The sequence below is a fragment of the Rhinopithecus roxellana genome, chromosome 21, assembly GCF_007565055.1.
Source record: "Rhinopithecus roxellana isolate Shanxi Qingling chromosome 21, ASM756505v1, whole genome shotgun sequence".
Classification (NCBI taxonomy): domain Eukaryota; kingdom Metazoa; phylum Chordata; class Mammalia; order Primates; family Cercopithecidae; genus Rhinopithecus; species Rhinopithecus roxellana.
Genome location: NC_044569.1, coordinates 43,142,257 through 43,160,451, shown reverse-complemented (window position 1 = coordinate 43,160,451; position 18,195 = coordinate 43,142,257). Strand labels below are relative to the sequence as shown.

The 18,195-nt window shown below is 39.6% G+C and overlaps 1 pseudogene; it reads left to right on the top strand.

Moving 5' to 3' along the window:
- Window positions 1-378: 378 nt before the first annotated feature.
- On the top strand, window positions 379-14,250 carry LOC115895474 (annotated as a pseudogene).
- Window positions 14,251-18,195: the final 3,945 nt, after the last annotated feature.

The window sequence follows — 18,195 nt, the reverse complement described above, 5'->3', positions numbered from 1 at the left end:
TGAGCCATGGTGCCAAGCCTGAATATCTTTATTATTATGTCCAATGGAATCTTAAAAAATGAGAGTGTTGGGAAGCTAGCAGTTTGATGTTATTTCTCAAAATAATTATATCACCAACTCAAGTGGCAGAGCTAGACAGTCATTTAATCCAGTCATAATTGTATACAGATGAGGAAACTGACCTAGCACGGTTAAGGAACTAGACTAAAGTCATATTGCTATGTAGAGTAGAGCTGAATGAATACAACATTTTCATTTTGTTTTAACTTCACAAGGTTAGGGGTCCTTCCCAGCATTCTCTGATGCCTGTATTAGAAGCCAATACCCACCGAATGCCTGCAGGGTTAAGGTTCTCCTGAGAACAAGGGTGTTTCCGGAATGGGTAATGGTGGGGGTGGGAGCAGTGGGGATTTGTATTGAGCCTCTCCCACAAAGGAATTTAAATGTATGGCATTGATTTTGAGGTGATAAAATATTTAAAGTACTTATTTAAGTTTTATCTATGGGACCAAGAAGGTGATTTTCCCATCTTGTTCTCAGGGTACCATAAAACACATTTTTTTCCTGTTTAATTTTCCTTGTATATTTGTTAGCTGGAATGAATCATACATTGTAAAATCTTTGAGGCAAGGATCTGTGTCTTCTAAATTTACTAACTCTTCACAGTGTCTGTTATATAGTACATTCTCATACATCTCTGATAATCCAGTGGTCATATGAAAGTTGAACAATAGATAAGAAACATTTGCATAATGAGAATATTGATCAGTCCTGTTAATAGTAGACATTTCAAAGTGAGTAATTAGAAGGAATTGCCCAACATTGTCTTATCAGCCTTTTCCACCCGAATGATTATAAAGGTAGATTAACATAGAGATGGGGAAAATTTCTTACTGGAACTTAGTAGTATTGCTTTTTCTCCTTTACCAGTATGATATAAAGAAGAATCTACTTGGCTCAGTTTTTCTGAGGAAAACAATATTCTTTTGTGATTGGATATATTCCAGGAAAATAAACTCAAGTCATATAATGAAGAGTTATATCTTATATATTCAGTTTCTCCCTTTGACAGATACTGCAATCAGCAGCTCTTTGTACTTGCCAAATTTATTATTAGTTATGTCTAGCCCTTGTGATGGAGATAAACATTTCAAATAATAAAACTTGTAGCATACCCTAGTGAGAAATAAGAGCTCAAAAAGTTATAAATATGTTTTCATTTTAGTTTGTGGTAAAAAATAGACCTACCAAATGTATAATGGTAAAATACAACAGAGCTTTATTGCTTGTATATGCAAGAGTTTGAGATGGGTGTTTTTCCCTGGTCTGGTGGGTTTTCTTTACAGTGACCTGGGGACCCAGGCTCCTTCCATCTAATGGATCTGCCCTTCCCACCAGGGCATCATTACACCCACCTGCTGAAAGTGTGAGGGAAAACAGTGGAGGAATTACCTTTTTTTTTTTTTTAAAGTCTGAGCCTGGAAATGACACACAGCATTTCTGCTCATAGTCTATTGATTAAAACTCAGTCATATGGCAAAACCTGACTGTAAGGGATGGTGGGAAACATAGAGTAGTCATGTGCCCAGGGAAAAGATGTCATGGATATTTTTCATGATTTTTCCTTCCTTCTTCCTCTTTTCTTTCTTTTTAATTTTTGTTTTGAGATACTTTTAGACTTTAGACTTTAGAGTTGCAAAGATATTCCCTGAATAACTTTCTTTCAGCTTATCCTTATGTTAACATCCACATAACGATAAAAGAATTTTCAAAACCTGGCACAATACTATAAACTATAAACCTTACTCAGATTTCACTAGTTTTTCCTGTAATGTCATTTTTATGTTCCAGGATCCAGTTCATGTAATTGTCACATTTCCTTAGTCTCCTCCAATCTGTAATAGTTCTTATCTTTCTGTTTTATATAATCCTGTCACTTTTGAAGAGTCAGTAATTACTGTTCAGTAGTTTGGTAAAATGTCACTCAATTTAGGTTTGTTTGATGTTTTCTCATGATTAAATTGGAATTAAGCCTTCCAGGGAAGGCTACCATAGACTGGAGGCGATCTGCCCTTCTCAGTGCATCAAATCGTGGGTATGTGATGTCGATGTGTATTATAGGTGGTTAACCTTGATCATTTGGCTAAGGTGGTGTCTACCAGAATCCTCCACTATAAAATCACTATTTTCCAGACAGGTGCAGTGGCTCACCAGAAGTGCCAAGTGTGGTGACACTAAAGTGCCTGGAATCCCAGCACTTTGGGAGGCCAAGGTGAGAAGATCACTTGAGCCCAGGAGTTCAAGACCAGCCCAGGCAATATGGCAAGATCCTGTTTCTACAAAAAACTTTTAAAAATAAAATAAAATTACCATTTTTCCTTGGCAATTATCAAATATTTGGGAGAGATACTTCAAGAATATGCAAATATTATTTATGGTTTACCTTTCAATCAGTAATTTTAGCACCTGTCAAGGGATCTTGCTGCAGCAATTTTTACTGTGATATTCTAATGATAATTTTCTGTTTCCTTCACTAAAAAATAAAGTTTTGGTGGATATCTGATGGTTACATAGATATTAAGGATCCTTGCCCTCCTCTCCATGCCCCGCATTTTGGAGATTAAAGTGACTATGGTTTAAATGATGTCAAGTCATCATTTAAAGATGACAAAAGGGTTAAAGGATAAGGGACACTGCCACAGCTCTGTAGTGCTTAGATGTGGTCCAAATGGCAAGCTTCCTGGAATGGTAGTAAGAAAACCGGAGTTTTGGTTACAATTCTTCTATTAGCTAAATGTAAGGAGCTGTTTTTACTCTAATTTTCTAATTTGTAAAATAAGAGTAATTCTATACATTGTCCAAAGTAATGTGTAAGGATGTACTACTTTGAATTACTAGGAAGGGTAATATCTGTTTTATGAATTTGGAGCATCCTTATTATGCCAATTAAAATACAGGTATTATCAAAGTGGAGCAAGCCTACTTGTGCTTATTTAAAAGGAACAAGGCTAACATTTATTGTACATTTACTATATGCAGGACCAAGCTTTGAATCCATTAACCAGTTTAATCCTCTCAGAGTTTTATGAGAGCAATGTTATTAGCCCCATCATATAGATGAATAACTTGAGGCCCAGAGAGGCTAAATAACTTGCCCCAGGCCACACAGTGAATAAATGGTGGGGTTAGGAATTGAACCGTGGTGGCTCAGCTCCAGAGTTTGGACTCTTCACCACTTCACTATGCACTTGTGTCCTGGTTGCAGAATGGATATTCATCTAGTACATGCTAGTGTGGCCATACCAGCTAACTGCTTCTGTTCTTAAGTATTTAGGTTCTTAAATATTTAAGTAAATATTTTGTTAAAAATTTATATTTAACAAGGTTGTTAAATAGGTTGTTAAATATTTTGGGCATAAGCCTGGGCACTGTTAAGTAAAAATATTTGTCCTAGTTTTGTTTGAATGAGCATGTATTCCATTTGAAAGTATAAGTGAACCTCAGGAAATATTTTTGGTGTTTATGATTGGAAGCACAATAGAAACATTGAAGTGAAAGCTGGAGTATTGGACACGTATTTGTTAATTGTTCTTCCCAGTTTTGAGGCATTAGTCCACATTTGTCCATGGCCACAACATATAAGTAGTATGGCTCTTGTTTAAAGGTAATTATTAGGTGAGTGATTGAATATGTTAGAAGGAAGTCTAAGTAGGGTCACCAGTTTTCTATTCTTTCTATACATCTGGCACTTGATTGGTGATTTGGCTCCTATTGTAGAATCTGGTTCAGTTTATAGTTCTGCCTATTTTCTTCCCAGCCTGCCAAGCATTTATGAGTGGTCTAAAGAACTCACTGCATTTCTGAGGTTTATGTGAAAAACTGGTGTCCCCTTTATTGGTGGGGTTTGAGAGTCCTCTGTACTACACCATAGAATTACCTTCATGTGCATTAAAATGATAAGACAGAAATGTTCTTCAGTAGATAGCTCCATGTCTGACTAGTGTAGAGAATTGCACGTGGACAAATGGAAATTCCCCTATTCTCTTGCCACCCTAGGTGTCTTTTTAAATGTCTAACAGGGTCTAGACTGAGAGCACTGCATGTGTTACTATTGCCATTCCTGGACTCTTACAGACCCATTCCTCCTCTTCCTTTCTGGGACTCCAAAAGTCACCTCACTACCATTGCCTTTTCCCTTTTGCTTCCTTCTTATTCTATAGGCCATGATGGCCCCATGCTCTTAGGAGGTGGCCTCCATGCTTATGGTGGATTGTTTATGGTTTTCCAGGTGTTTCAGTTCCTTGGTGGTACAATTCAGTGGGCCCAGTACAGGAACAATGTCAAAGACTATCTCAGCAATGAAGAATAGGCCTTTGGCACCAACTTGAACAGTCAGAGATCACAAATGACTCTGGGGACCCTTAGGATAAAAAGCAATGGCCTCCAGGCCCTTCACTGGCACTTCAACACCGATGAACATGACTGTCTTGCTCAGGTATAACTAGTTTGCCCACACTCTCCTCTTAAGCATCTAAGTTGTTTGTCCTGAGAGTATTATTTTAGTTGTTACAAAATCTGCTTAACTAAGAGATAGACAAACATTTATGCTTTGGCTATATATTCAACTAGATTAGTTACAAGTGCCTTTAAGCATTAGTCTGTTTGTTTAAATTATATTCGGCATCACTTTGAACTCTTTTCTTCAGTATGAAATCATTTTTCACACACTATTGTTAAAATAAGATCACTGTTTGGTCCTCTGAGCCAAAGCTAAAACCAGTAGCTCTGATTTAATGATCAAAGAAACAGCAGCTTTTCTCTAAGGAAAATAACAGCAATCAGAATAACAAAGTAGTTTGCTGTGTTCAGTCTGGAGTCTAAGATCAGGCCAATTGGATGCCCTTTTGTGGTTCAGACTTTTCAGAATGTTCTTGAAGTCTAGTGAAATAGAGATAGCTGGAGGTAAAATGAGTGTCCTTACTTGAATTTCAAATAATTCATTAATTCCCAAAAGTATTTATTGATTTCCTTTTGCATTCCAGACACTGGGGAAGCAGTAGTGACTAAGCCCTCACAGAACTTTGAGAGTTTGGTCTTTCCCTGGTGATCTAGTTAAAGACACGTAGCCGATTTTATGTGATGTTTTTGTTGTGGTTAAGAAAGCCCTCTTTCTTATTCTTGGACAATGCATTCAATTTTAGAATTTACAACAGAGAGAGAGAGATTAGAGTTTCCTTTACATGAGACCAAACTATTCTTTTGTTACTTATAAGAGAACAGGAGGCCAGAGAGATTAGTTCGGTTTTCTAAAGATAAACTGTAGTCATTGGATTCACTGGCACAAAGCTCATGTTTTCTGACTTCTTGTCTTTTTCCACCTAGACAAAATATATAAAAGAGGATAATCTCTAAAAGATTCATTTTCATGGCCTTGACTGAGCAGTAGCAGAACAGTAGAAGAAAAGGCAGCTCAGTGGACTTTCCTTGGGGGAGGGGAGACCCCTGAAAAGAAACTCCAAGCTAGGGAAATGGGTCTGGAGCCTTCTCTAGTAGAAAATAGACCCCGGGACCCAGCTCAGCCTGAGGAGGTTGTTCAGGCAGTCCTGAGAGTTCATAATGTGAGCTACATGGAGTTGAATATTCTCTGGATGCCCAGAAAATTGTGAGATTACTGTTTCTCACAATCAGGGTAAGAAACCAAGCAACAGTATGTGAAGAAGTCCCTCTACTCCTATCGTCCAGGGAGATTGCTTCTGCTTCTGGGTGTCTTCATGGAAGCTTTGGAAGGGACCCTGAGAGTAGGGGGGGCAAGCTGGCTGGTGTGCCTGGCTTCACCGCGAAGATCCTACTGACTCCTGTGCAATCTCTGCTCTGTATCTGGAGTAATTGGTGCCCTGATATGAATAGGTACACATTGCTGCTGCTCCTTGCTTATGGATGAAGAGAGAGCTCTTTAGAGGGCCACCTTTCCTCTGTATCTTTAATACCAATCTGAATTTGAGTTATACATGTCCGTGTAGACAGAACGAAGACTTCTTTTTTGTCTGCCCCTGTGGCTGCTCCATTTTGTGACCATGAGTCTCTGGTAAAACAGAAATAATGGTATCTTCTCTGCCTACCTCACAGGGTAATACTGAGGAACAGATTAGAGGATGAGAAAGTATATAATTTTATAGAAGCAGAATCAAAATATGGTTTAGTATGAATAAAAAGTATAGACTTTGGAGCCAGACTGCTTGGGTCCAAATCTCAGCTTTTCCATTGACTAGCTGAGTAATCTTGGAAAATAAGTTCTCTCCAAAGTTTTCTCTTTTGTAAAACAGGGATAATAATATTACCATGCTTCATAGGATTGATGTAAGGAATAATCAGGCTGAATCAAGTAAAGTGATCACATGAATACCTGACATATATTAAAGGCACTACATGTTAGCTGTCATTGTTAAAATTGTATGTAGACTTTTTCTTATCTGGAAAGCACACACATATCTGTATGTATACATACACACAAACACATACATTCCTACTTGTACAACCAATTAAGAACATGCACACATCCTATCCAAGTGACCTCAGTCTTTTTAAACTTTAAAATATGCAGTCTTTGTTTTTGGTTTGCTTTCTGAGATGGAGTTTCGCTCTTGTTGCCCAGTTTGGAGTGGAATGGCACAGTCTCCACTCACTGCAACTTCTGCCTCCCGGGTTCAAGTGATTCTCCTGCCTCAGCCTCCAAAGTAGCTGGGATTACAGGCATGCGCCACCACTCCTGGCTAATTTTGTATTTGTAGTAGAGACAGGGTTTCACCATTTTGGCCAGGCTGATCTTGAACTCCTGACCTTAGGTGATCCACCTGCCTCGGCCTCTCAAAGTGTAAAACATGCAGTCTTAATAGGAGCTGATATTGCCCCCAACGGGGTAACAACTTTTGAGGGAGACAAAAGTCTTACCCTTTTTATGTATAATGAATAGATATGCATAGAGTGTATAAACAATAGATTTATACAGTATACTGATCTACAGTATATGTACGGTATTAAAATTGCAAAGGGTGGTAATAGAAAAAAAGTCTAAAAGCATAACTTAGAGGGAAAGTAATGGAAAGATGTTGAGAAACATTGCTCCAAAGTGATGTTGGTTATGTTTTTCTGCTTATATTTTAGGGAACAGCATAGATTGGGATAGTTGATGATGATGGTAAAATAGTTACACATACAATGTTATAGCTGGCCAAGTAATCTTCTTCCCTAAAAATATACTATACTGGATAAAGAATGTGGTGAATGAAGACTGTTTTTCCTTACTCTTCTTTTCCACACATGATGAACTTCAGACTTTGAATGTTGATGATGTATTTTTTTCTGCAACTGAGACATTGCTTCCAGGCAAGTTAAGGTAGGTACCATATCTGAAAACACATATCACCCTGAAGGTATGTATTATGTACCATATCTCAAAAGACATATCACCCTGAAGGTATGACACAAAGAGAGCATGAGTATTTATGTTTCTAGGGCAGCAGTCAGCTAAGTCCAGGGAAAATTGACTAGTAGGTATATATAATAGAAGTTGGATAATGGACTCAAAAGTACATCTTATATTTTTCCTAATGACAAAATCTTGTTGAAGTTGAGTTGTTTTTTATTTTCCTTAATGAAGGTCTTCCACAGGAAATTATAATGTATTGGCAGAAAGATTATGATATAATTAACAGAAAATTTGCTATAATTTGTATCTCTGAAGAGTCATAAACTCACCCGTTCTTTCTATGGGAAGAAATTTGCTGCAGATAATGCAATCATGTTTTCAATGGTTGACTGAGGCTTCAATGTGGATTTAGGAACTAAACTTCTCTGCTTATAGATAATTATATTAATGAAAAGACTAGATGCCTGTGAGAGTTCTCTTTTCATTTGTTTTTAAATGCTCAACTGGTTATATTGTATCATTGTGGTGTCAGATTCCCTGGGTTCAAATCCTAGTTCTGCCATTTCTTACCTGTGAAGACCTATGTAAATTCCTCAACCAAGTTAGATTTTAATTCCGTCATCTGTAAGATGGGGAGAATAATGCCACTGAACTTATAAGGTGGTTGTGAGGAAGAAGTGACATAATAAATGTAAAAGACATAGAAAATTGCATGTTCTTGGTGAGGGCTGCATAAATATTAATTATTATTATGATTGTATGAATTGCTAAGTTGCTAAAAAGGATGTTGGCTAATGGGGTTTCTTTTTCCTTTTTCTTTTGTAAGCATCAAAATGTCCTCACTTTGAGTACACTCAGAATTTGTAACAGAATTACAATGGATTATGACAGCCACATTTTCATTTTAATGCAAACAAAATGCACTATGTGTTAAGTGGATGTGGAAAGGTAATTTATCTCTAAACATTTTTTGGGGGGGAATTTGCTTTTTAATGCAGAAAGAAGCAAATGGGAGGTATTTTTCATTTTGCTTCAGTTGTTAATAACATAGAATGACTCAGTCCTAATGGCTTTGTGGGCACAGTTGCTACAGAGGAAAACATGAAGATCCTGCAAGGTAGTTTCTGAGTTTAATGAGACAGAATGATTCAAGACGTGCATGAAAAGAGGCTAAAAATATTTCAGAAGTGGTAAAGATGTTATCACAATGATGAAAGGTCTGGAATGCTTGCTGAGGTTTTACAGTTTTGCATCCTCAGGTAATGCATAGTGGAAGGTGCTGCCCTTGGGAGAGTGTGAAATAACAGATTGCCTCTCAGTGCAATGTGAGTGTGGGTAGCTGGGGAGACATGGAGCATCAGTAGAGTGGCCATATTCCAGTTTGTCCAGGGTATCCCTGATGTATACTTGTCTTGGTGAAATTATTGATCACCATTTTTAACTCTCCAGAAAACCTGATTTGGATGATCAATTACATGGGTACCATAAGAAAAGCCAAGCTGTGTAGCATGTTTCTATAATGATTTGGCTGTGGTTCTTCCAGAGTTTCACGGATTTCCCTGGGGAAATCAGCAATAGTATACACAGATGGAATGGGCTTCTCTAAGAAGTCTGTACCTTTCTCCATCTTGAAAGAAAGAACTAAAACCAGACTGGAATTTACTCATTATGTCATCATAGCAAAAGTCTTGTTTTATCTTTTTAGAAGTGAAGGCTTTAATAAATTGGAAAAGGGCATTGTGGTTTTTCACAAATTATATTTCAAGGATTAGACTTCATTTTGTTGTGTTTGTGTGTGAGCATTTGTATACAAATTTACTTTTTAAGCCCTTTTAAGGAAGATTGTTAGGATGTTCCTATCCTAGAAGGATGATTTTTGCTAAGCAAGTGCAAAGGAAGGCACGGGGGCGGTAAAACACTGAAATGTAAATCTTCTGCCTGTTGTGTTAGGGAGCATCATTTGTAACCCTTAATTAGAACATGGTGATTGATACCCTTTTTCATAATGCTCTGTGTATTGAACTCACTAATACATTTTAAGGAACATTTACTTTATTATCTTTTGATTTTTGTGGGGCTAGGAGATTTTATGTGAAGGAGTTAGGGATGGCCTCTACCTTCCACTCTTACCCTTACTAAGGAGTTCCTGTATAATCACGTGCTTTTATTCATCTGTTCTTCACTATTAATACTTATTCTTAATGAATATTTGATTGAATAATGAATTAGATTTTCTGATGGTATCCATATAATTGATCATCTTAATTAGGCTCTCTGGAGAATCAAAGGGGTGTGACCAATAATTTCACCAAGACAACAAGTGTACATTTTATTTGCTTAAAGTTAAATAGACAGCATTTTCCTCCTTAGGTGGGGATTATTGGCACTCAGGGTACCATAGAATTCAACATTCACATTGAAGATGTGGTATTTTTCACTATTGGAACCCAGCATTACATTAAGAGCACATGTGATTAGGATTTGCTTTTCATTCTTGCCTATAACCCTGAAGACCAGGTGAGAATAAGCCAGCTTGAGAGAGATTGCCAAGTGTCAGTGTTCTGCACAATATTCTGGTAAGCAATGTGTCTGGACCAAAGGGACCCCTGAGTAGATGTGTATTAAATGAATGAATAAATAAACTGGATGAATTAACATGTGAACAGGAGAATCAAATAGTCTTCTCATCTTTTTAAAAAGGGATCCAATATGTCACATTCTCTCTTAATGCTTGAAATTTTGAACCCAGAAATAAAGATCAAAAAGTCAACATATAGAGATCCAAATCACTTTTATTAGTAATAAATCACGTATTAGAGAATGTACTAATATTGTGGGCAGGTGGGTTTCCTAATAGTGGTCCCCAGAATTGGATAGGCCTCCCCATGTTGAGGCAGGTCTTTGTATACCTTATGGCATAAAGTAAAAGTGCATGTTCTTGGAAGGTTTGCCAGCTCCCAAGCAAAAAGAGGGAGGAGATGAAGTGAGCATGCCCAACTTACTTTTCAAGTATACTTGAGGGGGAAAGGGTGGGAGAGGGGGAGGGAGAGAGAGTTTCTTCTATATGAAGAGAAACTTCAGGAGTACCAAGGTAGAATTTCTTCCCTTTCATTCTTTATTTTGGGAAATCTATGATGACCTGTGTATACAAAACAGACTAAGATAAATTGTTCACTGCATTAAATAATTATTTGCTTTAAAAAATTCACTCCTGGGCTCCTTAATTAGATGAAATGATGGGTTTGAGAGAGGGATACATTGTGAATTTAGATTTTAAAAATCCTTAGGACTAGGTTGCTTTTTGAGACTGGGTGGAAAATAAAACAGTCTGATTGGGCACCCCTGGGGTGAGTCTGGGAACAGACAGGCATTTCTCTTCGCTGTGGTTCTTTCTACAAGGAGACCCAACAAGGCCTCCAGGGAGAAGCACAGGTGAATTCTGCAGTCTCTACGGGGCCTAAGTCCAAAGGTGGACCTGATCCTGGTGAAACTCATTTCCCAGGATGACTCCCTCCATTCTTTGAGGGAGACTGGCAAATTCTAGCACCTTGGTCTCAAAACCTTCCTAGGCCTACCTGGCGAGAGGTTTATGGAGAGCTATATGAGAAAAAGCAGAAAGTTGGCTGTAGGTGTTATTGGCAGGGGATGGCAGGGAAGGAGGATTCTGGTGACCCCGAATTTCGGTGTGGGTCTCACTGTGACTGCCACCCTCTTGGCCATCATTCTCAATAGCCATAATAAGAACAAATCATAAAGCAAAATCAGATCAAATAAAATAGGAAAATAAGGGAAAACTCAAAGATAGCAAATTAAAGTTTAAAAAGTGAATAAGAGAATAGAAAAATGATTAGAATAAAAATGTTATGTATGTGCAAAATATGACAAAGGCAAAATGTTAAAAATCAAAATTATTTTGGAGGCAAAATAAGATTTAATGTGATATGAAAGGCTAATACCAACAAATTAAAGCTTAAAATTATAGAAGATAAAAATGACAATTGAAAACCATTAAATACAAATCCCAAATTACAAGAGTACAAATATTTTAAAAAGAGAACGGAAGTACGGAGTTTTAAATGAAACAATAATTGATTTACAACAGGAAATAAATAAATGAATCAGAATTTGGGGGTAGGAGGAAGTTTTTTCACTCCTCACCCACCCTCAGGAATGTCTGATTTGCACCTTGATGGAGGATAATCCGCCAACCCCCATCAGAGTAAGTGATGGGAAGTGCTTCTCATGGGGTGACGGGGGATGTGTTCTGCATCAGGAGTGTGAAAGAAAAAGGAGGGAGGGAGGATAGACAGGCAGAGAGACAGAAGGAACATATACCCAGAGAGAAACACAGAGAGTGTTACACACATACAGAGGGACAGACACAGCACAGTGATAGATACACGGAGAGATGCCCAGAGAGGAAGAGGCACACATACACACACAGACACACAGCCCCAATAAAGAGAAAGACACAGAGAAACAGACATGAAAAGAGTGACGCAAAGAAAAGAAGAACACAGCCATACACAAGTAGGAGACACAGACATACACACAAAGAGGGACAGAAACCCATAGAGAGACAGAAGAAAAGAAACACACACGCATGCCAATATACAGACAGGCCTATACACGAAGAAAGGCAGACACAAGGACATACATAAAGACAAACACACACAGACACACATGCAGACAAGACAGATTCAGACGCAGATGTGCAGAGGCGTGCACACATAAACACAGGGAGAAACACTCATTGAGAGGTAGGCGCGCGCGCGCACACACACACACACACACACACACACACACACACAGAAACTGAGAGGCAGACTGAGAAACAGAATGTCAAGAGTGGGAAGAAGAATAAGGACAGCAAGAGCCGTATACGCAAAGGCAGACACAGAGCATCAGACCCAGCCCACTAAACATCCCGGCCCAGCAGACGGTGATTACTGGCCCCAGCGGAGACAGACCATCAGTCTCTGACTGCAGAGCACCAGAACCAACTATTTGGCAGCCTCTGGGCATGGAATTCTGAGAAGCCCTTTTGTCTCTAGGTCCTGCACCATCCATCCCTGAAAGTTTCAGATGCTTCAGGCCCTCTAGTTATCAGACTCTCCCTACCACTCAGAGTTGAGAATGTGAGCTCCCCATGGCAAGGCGAAACTGGTACACAAGATGACCACTTGCAGGAGGTCATAGTATGTTCAGAATTGGTGGGTTCTTGGTCTGGCTGACTTCAAGAACGAAGCCACGGACCCTCGCGGTGAGTGTTACAGTTCTTAAATTTGGTGTGTCCGGAGTTTGCTCCTTCACATGTTCAGACGGGTCCACAGTTTTTTCCTTCTGGTGAGTTCGTGGTCTCGCTGGCTTCAGGAGTAAAGCTGCAGACCTTCACGGTGAGTGGGCGTGGAACCAAAGAGTAACCAGCAACAAGACTTATTGTAAAGTGGGAAAGAACAAAGCTTACACACCATGGAATGGTGCCACACCAGCCTGCTGCTGCTGACTCTGCCAGCCTGCTTTTATTCCCTTATCTGACCCCACCCACATCCTGCTGATTGGTCCATTTTACAGAGCACTGATTGGTCTGTTTTACAGAGAGCTGATTTGGTCCATTTTGACAGAGTGTTGATTGGTGCATTTACAATCCCTGAGCTAGACCCTGAGTGCTAGACAGAAAAGTTCTCCAAGTCCCCACTAGGTTAGCTAGATACAGAGTACTGATTGGTGCATTTACAATCCCTGAGCTAGACCCTGAGTGCTAGACAGAAAAGTTCTCCAAGTCCCCACTAGGTTAGCTAGATACAGAGTACTGATTGGTGTATTTACAAACCCTGAGCTAGACACAGAGTACTGATGGGTGTATTTACAATCCAGTTGCTAGATATAAAGGTTCTCCAAGTCCCCACTAGACTCAGGAGTCCAGTTGGCTTCAACCAGTGGATCCGGCGCGGGGGCTGCAGGCAGAGCTGCCCTCCAGTCCCAGGCGAGCCTGCACTCCTCAGCCCTTGGGCAGTTGGTGGGACCGGGAGCCATGGCGCAGGGGGCGGCGCTTGTCGGGGAGGTTCGGGCAGCGCAGGAGCCCATGGCCAGTGTTGGGGGAGGCTCGGGCATGGCGGGCTGCAGGTCTGGAGCCCTGCCCTGCGGCGAGGCAGCTAAGGCCTGGCGAGAATTCGAGCGTAGCGCTGGCGGACCGGCACTGTTGGGGGACCCTGCGCACCCTCTGCAGCTGCTGGCCCGGGTGCTAAGCCCCTCACTGCCCTGGCCGGCAGCGTCAGCCGGCCGCTCCGAGAGCCGGGCCCACCGAGCCCACGCCCTCCCGGAAGTCGCGCTGGCCCCAGGCACGGCGTGCAGCCCCGGTTCCCGCCCGCGCCTCTTCCTTCACATCTCCCCGCAAGCAGAGGGAGCCGGTTCCGGCCTCGGCCAGCCCAGACAGGGGCTCCCACAGTGCCGTGGCGGGCTGAAGGGCTCCTCAAGCACTGCCAGAGCGGACGCGGAGGCCGGGGAGGCTCCGAGAGTGAGGGCCGCTAGCATGTTGTCACCTCTCAATAGCTGTGCAGGTAGCCAAGTACTGTGTAGTACAGCAAATGCCTTGACAGCTGTAAGATCTCTGCAGGGATCTGAGTAGTTAGATGCTGACATATCTTCTTTTAGATGCTGACATATCTTCTTTTGGTTTACACTATCAGCTTCAAACCCTTGACATGGACGATTATATCCAGGCTACAGCAGGCCGCATCTTGGCCCAGCTTTTCTTCAGGAAGCAAAGTGAGTTTAACAAGAGCCCCCAGTTTAAGGAGGACCAGGTAATCAACCCGCCTTAGAGTTGCTGTTGAGTTCCTATCTATTCTTCCTCCCCATTTCTTGTTATTGCTGTTAAAGAAGGACCACTTTGTTAGTGAACTTGGAGCTCTTTACAAAGTGGAAGTGGGAAAACAGGTTCGAAGCAGCCTGAGGGGCTCAGTTAACTTTGTGCTAAGAGAAAGTTTCAGTACACTCTGTAGATGAGCATATCTATGGAGGAGACCCAATAAATTAAATTAATAGATTTTTATATCGGTTTTAGCATGTATGTACATAATTGTTTACTTTCCTTTTAGTACTTCAAATTTATTACTCCAAATGTAAGTCCATTCTCGTTATGTTCATCAGTAAAGCTTAATACATTGCAACTATTTTTGTTAATAATCTTTGTGAAAGGAAGTAAAGAGGTTAGCTTACATATATACATATTAAGGCACTGGAACCCAGAAATTCCAGCCTCCTCTGCAGAGTTTATAAAGAACCCTACACTAGCAATTCTCAATCCTTTTGTTGGCATGAGATGCTTTAAATAATGCCAACATTTTCAAGGACTCATTAATACTTATATTAGCTGAGAAAATATTTAATGATAAACTGATTATTAATTCAATACCATCTTTAAATGTATTTGGATTTTATTAATCACACCGTCGTCTATTTATACTTGACAAATAGTCATCCTTGTGTTTGAGAAGCATTTATTTTGTCTATTGGCAATGCTGCCTGTAAATGTGAATTCAAGGATACCTTATTATGATTCTGAAGCTGGTAGTGTTCAAGTTGGGGATTACTGTCTTAAGTAAAAAATAATTTGTTTAGACCTAATCTGCACTTGGTTTTTGTTTGCAATTTATTTTATTTATTTATTTTTTTGAGACAGAGTTTCACCCTGTTGCCCAGGCTGGAGTGCTGTGGCATGAACTCAGCTCACTGCAACCTCCACCTCCCAGATTCAAGTGATTTTCATGCCTCAGCCTCCCAAGTAGCTGGGATTACAGGCACACGCCACCATGCCCAGCTAATTTTTGTATTTTTAGTAGAGTTGGGATTTCGCTATGTTGGCCAGGCTGGTCACGAACTCCTGACCTCAAGTGATCCACCCACCGTGGCTTCCCAAAGTGCTGAGATTACAGGCATGAACCACTGCACCCGGACTTGTTTGCAATTTATTTCAACAGGTATTTGGTACCCTTGCAGTACACTGGGTACCACCATCAGTTTTGTGCTACCCTATATAACATTTTAAAGTAGATGTAGCTGGGTTTTAATGCCTTTGATCCAACCCCTTTCAGTCATTGCCTTGAGATTCGGTGGTATATTTAAAAATATATTTTAGGCTGTTTGTTCCTAGGCTACAAAGAATCTGTGTCTGTCTATCTATCTATCTATCTATCCATCCATCCATCCATCCATTGACCCGTCTATCTCTATCTGAACGGTTACTTCTCTTGACTACAAGTACAGAATGTGGTGAAAATCAGGAATGGCTCACTTTTTGCAGCGGGAGGTGGCCGCCTCCATAATGTACTTTAGGAACAGGACAACCTCTCCCTGCCCTTGACTATTTGTTTATCTAGCTATTCATTTACCATTTACAATCTATGACTATAAGTGAAGCATTATGTTAGATGTTAGGGATGTAAAATTGACTTAAATGATCTTTGCCCTGAAATAGCTTAGAGCCTATTGAAAGACACAGTAAAAACAGTGATACATTGTAATAGTGCTATGAGAAGTATACATTGTAATCAGTGATATATATGTATATATACACATACAAAGGATATATCTGTAAATACATACCTAAATTAGACACCACACCCAGCTATGGGATGGGAGGTGGAGGGTGTCAATAAGTTTTCCTGGAATCGCTCTGAATGAAGATGAAGAGTTAGCCAAAGCATGAAGAGGAAGAGGGAATGTATGTGCGTGAAGGCTGCTCCATGGTGAAGGTTGAAGGAGCCAATCATGCCAGGCATGATTGTGAAGCGTGAGAAAGCAGTTCACTGTGGCTGGAAAGGAGAGGCCCAGTGGTGAGAGGTGAGGGTGGAGGAGAAGGGAGGAATCGGGTTTGAAAAGACCTGTTATCCCTTAAATCCACCTTATTGTGAATTTAGCTTATTTAGCTTATTGTCCTTTTCTGGGAGAGCTAGACAATCTGAGAGCATGGCAGCAGTGGGAAGTCTGTGGTGGTGGTGGTGTTTCAAAGAGATTTTTAGCGAATGTTCACAGTCCAGGAGGAGGAGTGTAGCTGAGAAAATCAGTGAAAAGCACAGGGCAATGGGTATGTGGAAGAGGATGTCCAAATAGAAAATAATCATAAAATGTAAATGATAATGTATGCAGAGTTTATCTATTAGTTTTGTTTTACCTTGGGTTTTAAAAAATATGTTATAAACCAGTTCATAATTCATTCTCTTATATCAGGAAATATTTTATCAGATTACGATGTGGTCATTTAATAAAGATTTTTGCCTCCGTGTATTATTTTGTCATTGTAATTTTGAATAAAATCTGTTCTAGTAGGTTTGTGTATTTGAGGCATTATTGGATCCTTTTAGGCATTCTTCAAATATGATTTATCATTACCTAAAGAAAATATGGGCCAGATGCTGTGGCTCACGCCTGTAATCCCAGCACTTTGGGAGGCCGAGGTGGGCAGATCATCTGAAGTCAGGAGTTCAAGACCAGCCTGACCAACATGGTGAAACCCTGTCTCTACTAAAAATACAAACATTAGCTGGGCAAGATGGTGCACGCCTGTAAGCCCAGCTACTCGGGAGGCTGAGGCATGAGAATTGCTTGAACCTGGGAGGTGGAGGCTACAGTGAGCCGAGACTGTGCCACTGCACTTCAGCCTGGGCAACAGAGTGAGACTCTGTCTCAAAAAGAAAAGAAAAGAAAAGAAAACATATATATTATAGTGCAGGAACTTTCTGTATTTTCTGATAATAATATACTTGAAGTCTGATTTAGAAACTTAATCCACCATGAAATAAGAAAAACCTAATAACCTAATAAAACAATCCCATTGAAATCTTGTTGGTATATTAGTTTACAGTGGGAATGTGTTCTTTCATTTCATGAATTTTGTTTTTTTTTCCCTTTCTTGGGATGGTATCTGTTTCTTCATACTACTTTATTATTCAGGGTACATTTGTCTGTTACCCTGCAAGTGCTTTTAGAGGTTTTGGTGTATCTACTTCATTTAAAAAAAAAATCAATGTATTGAAGTGTGAATTGCTCAATCAGATTGATATTTGCTATCATGTAGGTAAACAGATGTTTGACAGAAAATCTGCTTTAAAACTGAATTCACCCTAACAACTTTATACACACATTCAATGATATAGCCACACTTGATGAATTTGAAATGACATAAATTATAATACCTAAAATATACTTAGATGTTGAAAAAGATTTTTAAAAAGAATTTTCTTTTTAACAGCAGCTTTGACTGAGTGGAATGAATTTAATTTGAATACAGGAACTACAGGTTAGGTAAAGAACCACTGCATGCTCCTTATTTCTTCTGAATAATGGAAAGTTTCTTTGTTCATACTCCCATCCTTACCTGTGGATGGAGGAGTCACTGGGCTGCTTTTTATCACCCAAATGATCTAAGGAAAGGAAAATAGTTACTGTTACTGTATAACTTGATTCTCAACTACATAATTTATCAATTGTCAAAAACAAGTCAGCAGTATAATATTATTGCTTAAACAAACTAAAAAAGAAAGAAAGAGTTACAGTGATTTTGTGTTATAATTAGAATTTACAAGTGATGTCTCCTCCATATTATTCACTAATCATAACTTTATGAAACTGATATGTTTATTTTGGATCACTGTTCCTCTGGAAAAAAAAAAAAAAAAAAAAACAAAAACAGGAAGAAACTGGAGAGTCCAGAAAATAATAGCGATGGCTAAAGAAATGGGAAACTATTTTCATCATGTAATTAAGTT